Raw genomic sequence first — 16,695 nt, 5'->3', positions numbered from 1 at the left:
CCACAAACTGGCAATAATCCAAATGTCCTTCAACTAATGAGTGGATAAACAGAAGGTGGTATATCCATACAATGGAATATTATTCAACCATAAAAACAAATGAGGTACTGATAAATGCTACAACATGGATAAACCTTGAAAACACGCTTAGTGAAAGAAGCCAGACATAAAGGGTCACATATTGTATGATTCCGTTTATATGAAATATTCAACACAGGCAAATCCATAGAAACAGAAAGCAGATTATGTTTTTCCAGGGGCAGGAAGATAGGGGCTGACAGCTAAATGGTATTAGGGTTTCCTTTTGGGGTAATGAAAATTCTGAAATTAGTAGTGATGGTTGGACAACTTTGTGCATATATTTAAAACCACTGAGTTGTACACTTTATACACCTTTTTGTACAAGGTGAATATTATGGCATGTGAATTACATCTCAGCTTTTTAAAAGCCCATGAGGTATCACTACACAGCCACTAACTGGCTGAGATTAAACAGACTGACCATACCAAGTCATGGCCAAGATGCAGAGCAACTATAACTTTAATCCGTCATTGGTGGGAAGGAGGCAGTTTTTACAAAGTTAATCATTCACTTACCTGACGATCTAGCTATTCCAAGAGAAATGAAAACATATGTCCACATAAAGACTGTCACAGAAATGTTCATGGCATCTTTATTCACAGTAGCCGAAAACTGGAATCAACCAAAATGTCTATCAACAGATGATTAGATAAACGAATGCTGTTATGTTCATACCACTTGCCAACTAAAAGTAACAAACCGCTGATACACCCAACAGAATGGCTGAATCAGAAACCATAACCAGAAACATTGAACCAAGAGAACACAACATACAATTCTATATATGTGAAGTTCCAGAATCAGCAAGAATATTCTATCAGGGTTTGCCTGGACAAGGCAATGGGGGTTGACTGCAAAGGGGCACAAGGCTACTTTTTTGGAGTGATGGAAATGTACAGAAAGAAAACAGATACACACAATCAGGGCTGCAGAGGGCGGGTCCATAACAAACCTGGTACAAGCTGTCTGTGGAGTGGGCTACGTTGCCGTCTACCCGAGCGATGTCCGCCAGCAGGTGGCATTTCTATCTCGCCTGCTCCTGCCTCTGCAGAGCCCCTGGCCATCTTGTCTCCACCACGCCTCCGGTCTCTCTCGTCTCTCTCGGCAGAGAGATGGGGCTGGTGTGGATCCAGTTATTGCGACCTGCTGCAGCAGCCACTTTGGAGTGTCAGTGCAACGAGGTGACAGCTCCCCATGCTCCGTGGCTGAGCAGCAGTCCTGAGCCTGGTCACAGGCAGAAGCTTTGGGTGGGGCGGGGGAGGGGGGAAGGAGCAAGGGTCTCCTGAATACGTTTTCCCTTATTGACCACATGTAATGTGTCCATGTGATGTTAAGACAATGATGAAAAGGAGCTGGAGGAAGCCGAGAGAGAGCAAGGTTGTGAGCCACATGGAGGAGGTCGTTGTCAGGGGACAGGGGTGGGGACTTCGTCTGTGCTTGCCTCCCACCGAGAAAAGGCCGAGGCGTTGCTCCTCTTCCCCCTACCCACCAGCTCATCCAACCCGCCCCCACGTTCATGCTCCCCACCCTGGAACGTAGCTTCCCCACCACCCAGACCTGGCTAAGTCAATTTTGTCCCCTCTGCGTCTGGCAGGGCTGCTTTCCTTCTTTTCCTTCTCTAACTGAAGAATGAATCTAAAGCCCCCAGGGCCAGCCCCTAGAATGAGCCCAGAATGGGGACATGGATGGGGAAGTGAGCAGATGGAATGCCTGGAATTAAGAGGATCTTTTCCTTTTTACCAGGCATTCTAGAAAGCTTTCCAAACATACTTGTGCTAACAGTGCCAGAGAAGAGACTGCAGCCCTATCGTCCACAATTACTATGGACAGAACATTCCAAAGCCTATTGAAGAAAGGAGTGGCTAGGCCCATCTCCTCTCCACCAGGATGGGCTGTGAATTAATCACCCTTAAAGGTTCCCACTGGAGCTCTTGGGCTCACAAATGTGGCTCTGTTGACTGGATGTCCAGTGGGACGTGGCAGAGCCTGAGGACAGTACTCACAGCCATGTGGGCCTGCTGGGAACGAGAACAGGAGCCAGACAGCCACCACTACATCTCTCACCCAACATCACTCAGTGTCCTTGGCTTGCTTATCTGGTGTGAGGCCCAGCACCACGTGGCCCAATCTCGTTCTTAACTCAAATTCACAGCCAGGGAGTCTTTTCAGCCAGGCTCATCTTTTCACATAGGCAGCCAAAGGTCAAGCCCCATCTTCCCAGGGGGAGGGTCTTGTGGCTCAGAGTGTAACCCTAGGCAAAAAGGGCGGTGGACTTGCAGCCACGGTAACATGCACAGCAAAATACGCTAGTAGTATTTGCAGCCGCTGCTTGTTGAGCCCAGCACAATGCTGACACAGCATATATTATTAAAGCCTTCCCAAGTCTGGGAGGCCTTATTACCAGTTCCATATCCCACATGAGGAATTGAGGCTTAGAGAGGCGAACTAACTTTCCCAAGGTCCCAGAGCCAGTTAAAGGTGAAGCCAGGCATCAATCCCAGTTCTGACTCTAAAGTCCCTGCAACCTGTGACAGTGTCCACAAGGTAATGGTCAGCAGACCCCAGGTAGTGAAGACAGGTGGCAACTCCCCAGTATATTTTGCTAGCCCAACCTGCCCTGAATTCAAGCTCAGTATCCTTCTACCTACTAGGTAGTTCTACTTGGATATCTAATAGCTAGTCCAGATTAACGTGTCCAAACAGAACTGGTTTCCCTCTACCCCAAACCTGTCCCTCCAAAGTCTTCCCCATCTCCGTCAATGGCAGCCCCATCTTTCCAATTGCTCAGGACAGAAAGCTTGGATTCACCATTGGGTTTTCTCTCTCACACACACACACACATCCAATCCATCAACAAATCCTGGTGGCAAAAATTCAACACGTGTAGCAAATCTGACCACTTCTTTACCACCCCCACAGCGATCACCTTGGTCCAAGCCTTTACCTCCCACCTGGACTACTGCTCAGCCTTCTCCCTGGTATCCCCGCTTCGCCCCTTTCCACCCATGTTCTTTCTCAATGCTGAAGCACAGAGACCCAGTTAAAATGCAAGTCAGACTATCTGTCCTTCTGCTCAAACCCTCCTATGACTCCCAACTCAGGGTAAAGCCAGAGTCCCTGTGGTGGCCTGCGAGGCCACATGACCTTACTCCCTGCTGTGTGTCTCGCTGATGCCTCTCCTACTGACCTCCCCGTTGCTCACTGTGCTCCAATCACACTCTCTTCCTTGCTATTCATTGAGCAGCCAAGCACATTCCTGCCTTGGCGGGGCCTTTGCACTTGCAAATGCTCTTTCTCCAGATGGAGAGCCACGCGGCCAACTCTGTCACTTCCACGGGGACAGCTCAAAAGTTACCTTCTAAGTGAGGCCCTCCCCTGACCCCTACGTAAGACGGCAACATCCCTCCTCCCCAGCGCTCCTCCGACCCTGCTTTACTTTTCTCCATGACACTTCTTTTTTTTTTTTTTTTGTATTTTTCTTGTCTTTATTCAACATGTTCAATCTTTCCTCAAACACCAACACACAGAATACAATCATAGTAATTGTTTTAGTGTCCTTTGTTATTAATGTTATCATCTGTGACATTTCTGGGTCAGTTTTATTTATTTATTTTTTTCTTTTTTTTTTTTTTAATTTTATTTTGTCGATATACATTGTAGCTGATTAATGCTCCCCATCACCAAAACCTCCCTCCCTTCTCCCTCCCCCCTCCCCCCCAACAATGTCCTTTCTGTTTGTTTGTTGTATCAACTTCAAATAATTGTGGTTGTTATAACTTCTTCCCCCCCCCCGGTTTGTGTGTGTGTGTGTGTGTATGTGTGTGTGTGAATTTATATATTAATTTTTAGCTCCCTCCAATAAGTGAGAACATGTGGTATTTCTCTTTCTGTGCCTGACTTGTTTCACTTAATATAATTCTCTCAAGGTCCATCCATGTTGTTGCAAATGGCAGTTTTTCATTCGTTTTTATAGCTGAGTAGTATTCCATTGTGTAGATGTACCACATTTTCCGTATCCACTCATCTGATGATGGGCATTTGGGCTGGTTCCAACTCTTGGCTATTGTAAAGAGTGCTGCGATGAACATTGGGGAACAGGTATACCTTCGACTTGATGATTTCCATTCCTCTGGGTATATTCCCAACAGTGGGATGGCTGGGTCGAATGGTAGATCTATTTGCAATTGTTTAAGGAACCTCCATACCATTTTCCATAGAGGCTGCACCATTTTGCAGTCCCACCGACAATGTATGAGAGTTCCTTTTTCTCCGCAGCCTCGCCAGCATTTATCGTTCATAGTCTTTTGGATTTTAGCCATCCTAACTGGGGTTAGATGGTATCTCAATGTGGTTTTGATTTGCATTTCCCGGATGCTGAGTGATGTTGAGCATTTTTTCATATGTCTGTTGGCCATTTGGATATCTTCCTTAGAGAAATGCCTACTTAGCTCTTTTGCCCATTTTTTAATTGGGTTGCTTGTTTTCTTCTTGTAAAGTTGTTTGAGTTCCTTATATATTCTGGATATTAATCCTTTGTCAGATGTATATTTTGCAAATATTTTCTCCCACTCTGTTGGTTGTCTTTTAACTCTTTTAATTGTTTCTTTTGCTGTGCAGAAGCTTTTTAGTTTGATATAATCCCATTTGTTTATTTTTCCTTTGGTTGCCCGTGCTTTTGGGGTCGTATTCATGAAGTCTGTGCCCAGTCCTATTTCCTGAAGTGTTTCCCCTATGTTTTCTTTAAGAAGTTTTATTGTCTCAGGGTGTATATTTAAATCCTTAATCCATTTTGAGTTGATTTTAGTATACGGTGAGAGGTATGGATCTAGTTTCATTCTCCTGCATATCTCTCCATGACACTTCTTGCCTGGGATGTAAGCTCCGTGAGGGCAGGGACTTTGCATTGTTCACTGCCATTCCCAGAGCCTTGAACAGCACGTGACATATATTTGTGCCTGAATTACTGAACTGTGGGGCGTGAGTTTCATAGCCTGCCTAAACGCCCAGGGAGGGTTCAGGCGTAATGAAGATACTCTGGAGAGCAAGAAAGGTGGATCCTCCAGGGACCTCTTTGTATGATAATTGAGGAGCTGCCAGGGAAAAACTCAGCCTTGGGGAACTGACAGCTCAGGCACATGCCAGTGTGGCATAGCTTGATTGATAATAGAGGGAGCTGGGCCCAGCTGCATGGGGCTCCTGTTAGAGATGCAGGGAAGTGCACTGAAGTCCACGGGCCAGCATCCCTGTGAGGCACAGGGGCAGGAGGTAACAAGACCTGCACTGGCACCCAAGACTTGGCCCAAGGTGTCCAGGAGCATGACCAGACAAGCCTAGGTGTCAAGGAATATGATACGCACCTCCTAGTGGGGAGAGGCCATGCCAAGAGCCAGCACAACATGGCTTGAGTCACATCCGACCTCGCACTCACATTCTGGCCCTGAAAGTAATGTGTTAAAGCTGCATTTTGCTTCCACACGGATTTAGGAGGATTGGACATGGCTTCTGCCCCAGAAAGCTCTGGAAGGGGGAGAATCATTCATTCATTTGATACACATTATTGACAGCATGCCAGGCACAGCACTGGGCCCTGTACTGCAGCAATTAACAAGACATGTAGTCTAAGGAGTCAGGGGGCGGGGGTTGGAGACAGAAATAAGCAAATAAATACATGGAAAGATCGATTCAAACAGAAGTAAAAGCTACCTGGAAAATAGCTACAAGAGCAAAATGTTCTATCCAATGTTTTTATTGGTGACTTGGATGAAGCCCTAAAAATATGCTCCTCAGGTCTTCAGGTGATCAGAGCCAGAAATCAGGATTCACACCATCTAACGTGCAGCAAAACAGAATTTAATAGCCACAAGTTGCCGAGATCTGGAATCAGGTTCCCCAAACCATGTGCACAAACTCAGAACGTCCAGAGTCTCAGGTCATGTAAAAATGATTGGGAGGATTTTGTTGACCGAAAGTCAAGGATGATGCTGCTATTCATTCCCTCGTTCATTCAACACATTTTGACTGGATGCTTATGGGGCCAGGTACTGCTCTAGGCAATGAAATTACAAAACAAAACAAAACAATACAAAACATACCCTTGCCCTTTCGGAGCTTACATTCCGGGATTGAACGAAGAAATAAACAATGAACAAGTAAAATCTATGTATACAGATGGTGATGGTAGTAAAGAGCAGGGAAGAACGGCATGAGTGTGTTTGGGGAGGGGGTACTGCAGGTCTGGGTAGGGTGACCTGTTTCACTGAGCTCCCCGGGGAGCAGACTCTCATCCAGAGATCAGTGTACAGGGCACGTATTAGAAAGTGCAACTGGGATCAACATATATGGGAGGAGGGGAAGGAAGCAGGACTGGGCAGAGGGAGAAGCTGAGCTTTGTGGCAGGCCCGACGAAGGCCTCAGCCAGCCCCACATGTCAGCCTCAGATCATGGCTGGGGGCTGGACTGTTAGACCCCACATTAATCAGTCCCTGGACGAGCCTGCCCCTGGAGGGAGGCATGGCCTTGGACAGGCACTTTTTTTCAACTGAGGCAATCCTCGAAGAGCACTGAAAGCTCATGGCCACCCCCCAACAGCCTGGGAACAAGTCCCTCATTCCCAAATAGGAATCACAGTGTCCACCACACCAGGGGAGGCTTCTGCAGGAAGGAGACATTTAAATAAGAACCTGAAGGGGTGAAGGCAGAAACCTGTCTGGACAGAGGGAACACAAGTGCACAGGCCCGAGGAAGGATGATGCTTGAGGGCTGGAGCAGCAGAGAAGGGGCTGGGAGGCAGCAATCCTTTCAGGCAGGGAGGGTTTGTAAGGACTTTGTTTTTTCCTGGGAGGCAGATTGGTACCTTTGGTGGCTTTTGAGCAAGGAGCAATTTGACTTGCATGATGAAATGACCCGCCTAGCCTCTGTGATGAGATGAGAATACAGGGGAGAAGAGAGAGAGAGAGAGGCCAGAGAGGACCAGGCCTCGGTAATTACCCGGGCTGGGAACGACAGGCTCAGACCCGGACGAAGCAGCAGAGGTGGTGAGAATCATCTGCTGCTGGACAAACTGAAGATGGAGCAAGTGGACGTACTGACAGATTGGATGTGGGGTGTGAAGGGGGTCAAGGATGACTCCAAGGTTTGGGGACTGAGCCACTGTTTGGATGGAGTTGCTGTTATAAAGACTGATGTCTTCTTCCAAAGCGATGTATTGGGCTGGGCCCACTGGGCAGGGCCTGCTCGGGGCATTAGGTCAACCGTTCTCCAGCCCCTCCTGCCCCTGCCCTCCAGTGGGGGAGAAACCAGGTAGCAGATGCTTTAACCGTTCAGGTGAGGCAGGGTTGTAAGAATAGAGGACTAGAGGGATCTCGTGCAGATGAGGAGTGGAAACAGACCCCACCGCCCAGCCGAGGCCTCGTTTCCTCTTCTGGACACATATTTTATGAAGGGCATTGACAAATTAATGCATTAAATAAGACCCGCTGGTAAGTCTAATAACTATCCTGATTTGAAGTACAGATGGTCATTATGTATGGGCAAAATGGTCACAGGGGCTGCCAATGCTCCTCTGGAATGTTCTGTTCATAATTGAAGGACATGCTACACTTCAGATATAGGCTAGTTGAAATAAAGAGGCAATTTTTCCCCACTCTGTTTCACAGACTGCCCCCCCGCATCCTGTCCATGGATCTCTTGGGAATCTGTGGACCCAGGTTAAGGATCCCTGTATTGCACCCATTTTGCTGATGAGATGAGTAGACTGAGGCTCAGATAGGTAAAGGGATTTGCTCGTCCTTGAGACAAGATGAGAATTTGGCTGTGTGGCCCCAAAGCCTACTTCAGCCTCCTGCCCTCCACCTGTAAATGGCAGACAGCCCTGCTCACCTGGCTGGCTGCTGGGAGAAGTCAGTGTGGTGTGTGTGCAGCGGCCCAGCCCACGGAAGGGGCTCCACGAGCAGCCACTCCTGGGGTCCTGTGATCACCTCATTGATGAGCGGAGGGCAGGCCGCAAGCGGGCCCTGAGCACTCGCCCTGCAGCTGTCAGCATCCTGATGATTTGAGGCTGTTTTCAAGGATCCCAGCCCTCATTCAGAGGCTGGGGCTGCAAGTTGGCAAGCTGAGCACTGGCCCAGCTGGTGGCCTGGGCCCAGCTGTGTGGGGCAGGGAGCTGGCTGGTCACTCAGGCACCAGCAGGGAGGAAGAGAGGCTTCCACAACCTTGATTCAAACTCGCCAGGCAAGCAAGCCTCAGAGGAGAAAAAGAATTGAATCAATCTCTCGGTTCCTTTCATGCGACCATGTGCACAAGGTGAACGGCATGGGAGATGTTAAGAGGGAGGCGTCAGGCTTTGGGCCTGGGCTTCCTGCATGTGGAATTAGCTGCACATGGTTGACTCTCTCTTGCCTCCTCTCCAGGTATCCTGAGCCATCCCTGGCCCAGCCACAACTGTACTGTGGCCCTGGAGGCTCCTGGGCTTCCCAGGGGCTGAGCCTGTCCCCTCTCAGCCTCAGTGCCACGAGGAGACTCAATGGAGATCCATTGTTGGGGGAGCCCGAATAGTCCTCGTGCAAGGGTGGGAGCTGGGGGCTGCAGAGGCAGGAGAGGAGCTGAGTCCTTGCACCTGTGGGGAGATAAGGGAGCAGCTGGTATCCCCCAAACTGGATTTCCGGCTCCTCTGCTTCATGTGACTTCAGACAAGTCGCTTTACCTCTGAGAGGCTCAGTCTCCCCAGCTGTAAAATGGGGATGATTACATCGATCTACCTCCCAGGATTACTGAGAGGAGTAAGTAGGTGAATATAGGAAAAGACCCATCCCACCCAGCCCTGGTCACTGCTGGCGCTTAGAAGGACGGGGAAACGGGGTTAATCAGCATGAAGTCACATTCCCTGGGCTCAGATACCAGCCTCTGCCTCTCACTGGCTATGTACGCTTGGAAGAATGACCTACATTTCCCAAGGTCAAGTTACCACATCTATAAAGCGGGAATAATAAGTATATCATTGTCCCAGGACTATTCTGAGAATTAAATAAAATAACTCATTAAAGTGCTTGGCACATAGAATGAACTTAACAAGTTGTTATGTAAAAAATACACTTTGGGGACATCCAGGGCTCATGAGTGGAGAATGCCATGCCGATGATGTTATTTGGAAGGCCTCAGATCACTAATATCGAATTTAACATAGGGAAGGATACAGCTCTCCATTAAAGCTCAAAGCATGAGTTCCGTGTAAATATTTTTCCGTTTCTGTCTTAGAGAAGCCGTCCCTCCCTGTAATAAGGCCTTGGAACCTTTGGGAAGAAATGTCAAATGACAAAACGTAGCATGGAACAATTTGTGGCATCCGCCTGTTCCTTTTCTCAGTCAACAAACCCTCAGAGCTCCGTCTGTGAACCCAGTCAGATGCGTGCTGGGCTGGGAGGCCAGGGGGTGCCGGATCCTCACTCTCGAGGGGTTCACCATCGAAGGCTGTTCGGCCTTCCCGGCTGAAAGTTCAGACGAAGAGCCTGCAATTGACCAAGTGGCTGGCTTTCTTCCACTCAGAAACACATTGGAAAGTGGATATTCTAGAGGAGTTATCCAACAACCATTTCTTGGAATCGTAAATGTCTGAGGGTTGCTGCAATACTTGAGATTATCTTGTTTTCTTTATCCACTGAAGCCAAGATTTTAATGCTACATCTGTGTGAGTCTCTTTGGTTAATAAGAACCAAATGTTGTTGGTGGAAATGACTGGAAATTACACTTAGGATCAGAATGTGGGGTTTTAGATTCCCTCTTGGAAGGCAGCACTGAGAAACAAACACACAAGACATTCTCCCTGTAAATCACCCCAGATGTTGCAGCACCCACTCTCCTGCCTCCTCCCGGCTTCAGGAAGACTGTCATGGAGCATCCTGGGTACAGACTTCCACCGGTTGGTAGCAAATATCCCATAGTTCAAATTAAACCTCCAACCCCGTCTCTCCTCTGCACTTCGTTTTCTGCTACTAGAAATCTCCACCTGTGTGTCCTACAGGCACATGCAAACTGAATTCATTTTTCCCTAAACCTGCTCTTCTATCTGCAGACTGCATGTTGACATAAGTCACCACCTTGGTGAGAAAACTGGGAATCGTTTCTGATCCGCCCACCCTCCATGCTGCCCCCACGTCCATCAAGTGCTGACCCTTCTCTCTCTGATTTGGTTCCCCCTTCCTCATCCACTTTCTCCTGTCCTGGTTTGGGATCCCCCTGAGGATGCTGGACCATTGCAGCAGGCTCCTCTTGCAATCCCCCAACCGTCTGTCTCCCACCCCTTCAATCCCACCCAGATCCCACCTGGCCATGGCTCTTTTTGAGAACTGAATTGGAACCTGAATCCATCGGTTTCCTCCACTTGAACTCCACCTTTGAAGAAAAATATAAATGACATCAATATAAACTCATATCTAGAAGTTAGTGAAATGGGGGCCCTTCCAGGAACTGACCAGGACTCTGAGGAAGCAGACGCTCTTCTTTCCTCCTGTCCATCATGTCCTGGATAATGGAACTGATGGTCTGGTGGCAGGGTCTGGCACCTGTGCTGAGCAGGTCCCTGAAGGACATGGAGGTGACTCAGAGGCAGTCCCAGCCAGTGAGGGGCTCTGAGGATGGGTAGAGAATGACTGAAAGGAAGGTTTTCAAAAGGGACCAGAAAGGGGCAGACCCAGCTTGAGGAGGACTTTGGAAGGCAGGCCAAAAGTTGGACTGATGCCCATGGGCTGGGGTGTTGGCAGAGCATCAGCAGGACAGTGGATGAGCAGTGCTGGGCTTTCAGGAGAGAAGGCCGCAGGCCACAAATTCTCCCACACCCCTTTTCCAAATCTTACCAGCCTCTCACTTGGGCTTTGCACTCGAGAATCAGGAGGGGGATAGAGACCGCCCTGGGCCCCACCATCCCTCACCTAGAATTGGCTTCTTGGGTCTGGGCCAGCATCTCCACAGTGCTGGGAGGCCTGCCTGTTGCACCCTTAAGAGATTCTGATTAATAACAGACTTGTATGCATTTGCTTGGTTTTGCTTTGTTTTTCGAAGGTGGCCAGGAAATAAATATTTGCTGGGTGATTGAATGGCCCCCGTTTCTCTAACATAGCTCCCCTCCCAGTCTGCCCTGAGATTTCCAAAGGGCAAAGCTAGATGTGGGTTTTGTCAGCTTGGTGATATCTCTAGTAGAACAATACTAATAACCAATGCTTGCTGGGTTTTGTCAGCTTGGTGATATCTCTCGTAGAACAATACTAATAACCAATGCTTGATGAGCCCCTACTATGTTCTAAGCATTTTGCTTGGATTATTTCATGTCATGTAGACAGCACCCTGTGAGCTCCACACTCTGGTGATTCCCCTTTGCAGGTGAGAAATCAGGGCCCTAGTCAGCTAGGTCATAGGCCCAAAGTCACATGGTCAGTGAGGGTTTGAACCCAGGTGATCTCACTCCAGAAAGCATGCTGTGAAGTATTATGCCGTGCTGCCTGGGCTCCCTGCTCTAGCACGGCACATTCGTACTGCTCATTCTCTTTCTGTGCTCTCCCAGTAGATCAAAGACCTGAGCCGCCAAACCCTCTAAGCCTATGAGCAACTGGAGCACAGAGTCTAAGGGAACTGTGTTGCATAGAACCCGGAGCACAGCTGGAACCAAGCCGGCACTCAACAGATGTTTGCAGAAAGAGTGCAGGGGTGCCTCACCTACTCAGACACCAAGCAGCCCCACCTCGCCAAAGCCAGGCCTCCCCCATGCTGTACCCCTTGTTTTGTTTTGCTTGTTTTTCTCTGGTTATACCAATACCAGTACCCCTTGGGCAGCTGTAAATTGATATCTGAGAGGGGAAGTCCTTGCTTATCTGTTCATTTAATATAAACAACCCATCTCCCTTTCCAAATGGCTGGATGGACTGCTGCTCCCTACCAGCAGTCAGCTCCGTGGTCGACAACATTTGTTGAACACCCATGAAACATTCAAATGCTGCAGTGAATTCATCATAAATCAGTGTGTGGTTTTGCTTTGGGAAAGCAGGCGTGGGCTTTGGGCACAGGAGGGTCCCAGAACTGATGGTGGGGTGGCCCCCGCAAAGGAGGCCATCCTGAAGGGCCTGCTTCCAGCCAGCCCTACTGCAGTCACTGCCTTCTCCATGGGGCACTGAGTAATTGGTTCTGCATGGTGTTTGTTACAGTTTATGTTGAAACCAAAAAGGAGGAACTCGGTGGGGAAGGCCCTTGTCAGAGACCACATGGTTGACTCCCTCCTGGCGTCTCCGCTAACCTGTTCCCAATTAGGGGACTGGGGGGCTCAGGGCCTGGCGTTTGTTTGTGAAACTCTTTGACCAGATTCTGCCTCCAAGGACCCTTTTTGGAGACGTGTTTTCTTTTTAAAATGCAGACTAAAAAAGCCCCATGGAAGTGAGAAAGAGCAAGATCTTGCAGTCCCTCTGTACCAAGCTGTGCCCAGTGCCAAGTTTATGGGCTGACATTCCTCCAGCTGGATGCTTTCAGACATCACTGGCCACCGGATTCAGAAAGAGCTAAATGGAAATTTGGGAAGAAGCACTGTTTTCTTCCAGGGCTTGGGCACCATTTTTGCCATCTACAAAAATACACTTTTCTATATTTAGGCAATGCTATTCACAGGCCTCTCTCCCTTTTTTAAAAACTCAGGAATGTTTCTCAGTTTGTTTTTGCCATTTAATATTTTCCCCTACCACCTGGAGAAATTGTCAAGCACTCACATCCCTGAATCAACTTTTCTCGCAGCTTGCTAATTAAAATAAACCTCTGGCCACATTACGACTCTCTGACGTAATTTAGGGGTCAGTGGAAAATATTTGTGTGTGTTTTCCCCACCTCGGTAGCTCGTTGCTGGCATGGACGGGCACCTGCTCTGTGCCAGGCACTGGGTTAGTTGCCACACACACACATATTTGCTCGTTACAGTCTCTGGTCCGCTGTGTGTGCTGAGAACTGTGATCATCACAGATGAGAAAACTGTGCTCCAGGGAATCAAGCCACTTGCTTAGGATTCCATAGCCACGAGGCGAGGGGAGACGGAGACCTGAATCCAGGATTGTTTGACTCTAAGTGTACACGGTACTCAGCTTGGAGCTGGGGAAGAGACACGTTTGGAATAGTCACTCCTGAAGTTCAGCAGATATTATTTGAACTTACAATTCCATGGGTGTCTGACTAAATCCTCCTGGAAATGTGTTCCATGGAAAAAGCCCTGACCTGGGAGCTTGAGGGTGTGGTCCTCTCTCCTAAGACACTCCCTGCCACCACCAACACACTCTGAGAAGTCTGCTTTTAGCCTCCAGCCCTCACTCCAAAGTGAAGATGACAGTGAAGTCCCCTTCACTGCTCCCAGAGGCCCCAGCACTTCAGGTGTGAGTTAGGAAAAGCCCCCGCCCGACCGCGCCTGCCCTGGTGCAGGCTCTCTGGGTGGGTGCGGCGCCATGCCCAGGCATGCAGTTGGCCCACTCACAGCAGGTGGCATCCGGGTGCCAGTCGCTCCTTGGCCTGGCATCTGAGTGCAGGAAACAAGCTTCTCACCATGCCAGCTCTGGCTCCTCTGCTGGGAGGTCATCAGTCTTGCAGGCTATGTCTTCCCAAACCTGCCATTCAGCCTCTGGGCCTGACAAAAGTGATGACAACACAGTGACACTTTTAGTTGATGTAATAGTCAGGGTTCTCCAGAGAGAGAGAGAACCAGTAGGAGATGTATAGACATACATATTGGTATAGGTATAGGTATAGGTATAGGTATAGATGTAGATGTAGATGTAGGTGTAGGTATAGATATAAATATAGATGTAGATATAGATACAGACATAGACACAGACACAGATACATGAGAGGGGGTTTCTTAGGGGAACCGGCTCACGCGAGGATGAAGGCTGAGCAGTCCCATGACAGGCCATCTGCCATCTGGGAGGCCGCCTGGGAGGCCGGTAGTGTGGCTCAGTCCAAGTCCAAAGGCCTCAGAACTGGGAAGATGGTGGCGTGACTCAGTCCGAGGCTGAAGGCCTGAGAGCCCGGGGGCCGCTGGTGTCAGTCCTGGAGTCCACAGGCTGGAGAGCCTGGAGTTCTGACGTTGAAGGCGGGAGAAGAGTGTCCCCCAGCCCCCAGAGAGACCACCTCGCCTTCTCTCTGTTCTCGTTCTATCTGGCCCCCAGCTGGTTGGGTGCTGCCCACCCACACTGAGGGCAGATCTTCCCCACTAATCCACTCAGATTCACATGCTAGTCTCTGCCGGAAACACCCTCACTCTAGGCATTCCTTAATCTCGTCAAGTTGACATCCAAAATTAACCATCACAGTTGTATTAACTTGTATAATCTGCACAACAATCCCATGAGGTAGGTTCTATCTTTATCCCCATTTAACAGATGAGGAAGCTGAGGCTCCCATCTGAGAATGCAGGGACCGTGGGGCCAAGCTTCTGACCACATCACTCTCCTACCCTTCTGTGCATCCCTCAGTATAAGGTGTGGCCTCCAAAGCCCCTAAGGTCCTATACCCACTCTGCTCCAGACACACTCCAAAAGCCCCCTGGGCCTTTGCACCAGCCATCTGTCCCCCCCTGAATTGTCCTTTCCTACCTGGATTGCCTGGCAAACACCTCTTCTTCATCTTTCAGTACTTACTGGAGCATCCATGGTTGGGGCTCTTTTCAAGAGAGGCTCCTTTCTTCCTTCCTCTGTGTCCTGCTGTCCTGCCACATTCATCTGTCACAGGACACATTGCAGCTTTTCCATGTTCACAGCCCACCTCCTGTAGTCAGCAATGGGTCCTGGGGGACAGGGGCCAGTCTGCTGTGGGAATCTTGTGTCCTTGGCATCCTGCACAGAGTCTGGCCCATGCTAACTTCTTAGTGAGTGCTTGGGCAGGGCCCAGCTCCCCAACCCCATGCCCAGGCCAGCCTCATCTCAGGGCTCTGGCTCCTCACCCGATTCCCATGCCACCCCACAGTAGGTTCCTCATTGGTAATTCAAACCACAAACTGAATATTTGCTGAAACTAGAATCACATCTTTCGAGATATGAATTCTGGATGATGTAAGCCAGCTGTTCTTTTCTCACACTTATTTGGTGCCTCTGGTCTACTGGTGTCCTGGGTGTGTGAAGTGGCCCTGCAGAGGCCTGGGGAGAAAGCACATGGACACAGAAATCTTACAGACATTGCCATTCATTTTGATAAACTCAGAGCCTGTGTTCTCAGTGAAGCACCAGGAAACAGCCGGCTGGGGATGTGTGGTGAGCACGGGTCCTCGGTCTCCTGCTCCTCCAGGGAGACGTGCTGGGAGTAACAATGACAGCATTCTGTCAGTCCAGGCTGAGGTCTTTCCGAGCTGAGAGAAGTGCTAAGTAGGGACCTCTTACCCCCTGAACACCTCTCTCTAGAATTGCAGCCAACTGCCTTGCGTGGCTGCTGAAGGTGCCTCGAGTAAGCCACGTCGACTGAGTCTAACGCCCAGCTCCCACTGCAATTTCTCAGGGCTGCAGCTCTGCGCTATCTTGGCACATGGTCCACAGGTCACATAGTAATGTCTGGGTGGCACCCGCACGCAGGCCCCATGTAGCCATGAGATGGTGACCCACCTGTGGCCACGCCTGGCTGTGTGCACTGGGGTTACAGGTCCTGCAAAATGCTGAGCTTGGCAGTTCTACCTGTTGGGTGGTCAGTCAGCCTTGGGGTGGGGTGGGAGCTGTAGGAATGGAAGGAAATGAACGGATTTAAGAGCGATGTAGGAAGCCCAGTTGCCTGGATGTGGCATGATGACCGTGGGTGGTAAGAGAGTGGAGGAGGCAGCATGAATCTCGAGGTCTTTCTGGCTTGGGCAGCTGGCTAGGTGGTGGAGTCATTCACAGAGGCAGGAAACGCTGGAGGTGAGACAGGTTTGGGGTGAGGGTATGCGTATTAGTTTGCTCAGGCTGCAAACAAAATGTCACAGACCAGGCAGCTTAAACAACAGAGATTCATTTCCTTATGGTTAAGTCCAAGATCGAGGTGTCAGCAGGGGTGGTTTCATCTGAGGCCTCTCTCCTAGGCTTGTAGATGCCATCTTCTCCCTGTGTCCTCACGTAGTTGTGCTTCTGTGTGTGTCTGTGTTCTGATCTCCTCTTCTTATATGGACACCAGTCATGTTGGTATTAGGGTCCACCCTAAGATACCATTTTACCTTAGCAACCTCCCTAAAGACCTTTACTCCAAGAATAGTCACAGTCTGGGGATTAGGACTTCAAGATACGGATTTTGTGGGGACACGATCCAGCCCATAACAGAATGCACGTGGTTTTGAACAGGCTGAGTTCTGAGAACCCTGGGACGTCCAGGAGGCGATGCTGGATGTGTGTATGTCAGAGGGAAGGCTTGGCTTGGGCTGTGAATTTGGTTGTGGGTGGCAAAGAGACAGTGATTGAAGCCACAGGGGAGGAAGAGTTGAGCCAAGACAGAGAGTGGAGCAGGAGAGGGACCCAGCACCAGGCATCCGGGAACCCAATACGGAAAGGGTGGGTGGAAGCTGTGACCAGCGGGGTGGGAGGAAACCCAGGGGAGGGGGAGTCAGAAAGGGACCCAAGGAAGGAAGGGATTGCTTCAAGAAAGAG

The sequence above is a fragment of the Cynocephalus volans genome, chromosome 12 (assembly GCF_027409185.1).
Source record: "Cynocephalus volans isolate mCynVol1 chromosome 12, mCynVol1.pri, whole genome shotgun sequence".
Taxonomy (NCBI): Eukaryota; Metazoa; Chordata; class Mammalia; order Dermoptera; family Cynocephalidae; genus Cynocephalus; species Cynocephalus volans.
Note: the sequence above shows the minus strand (reverse complement) of the source record.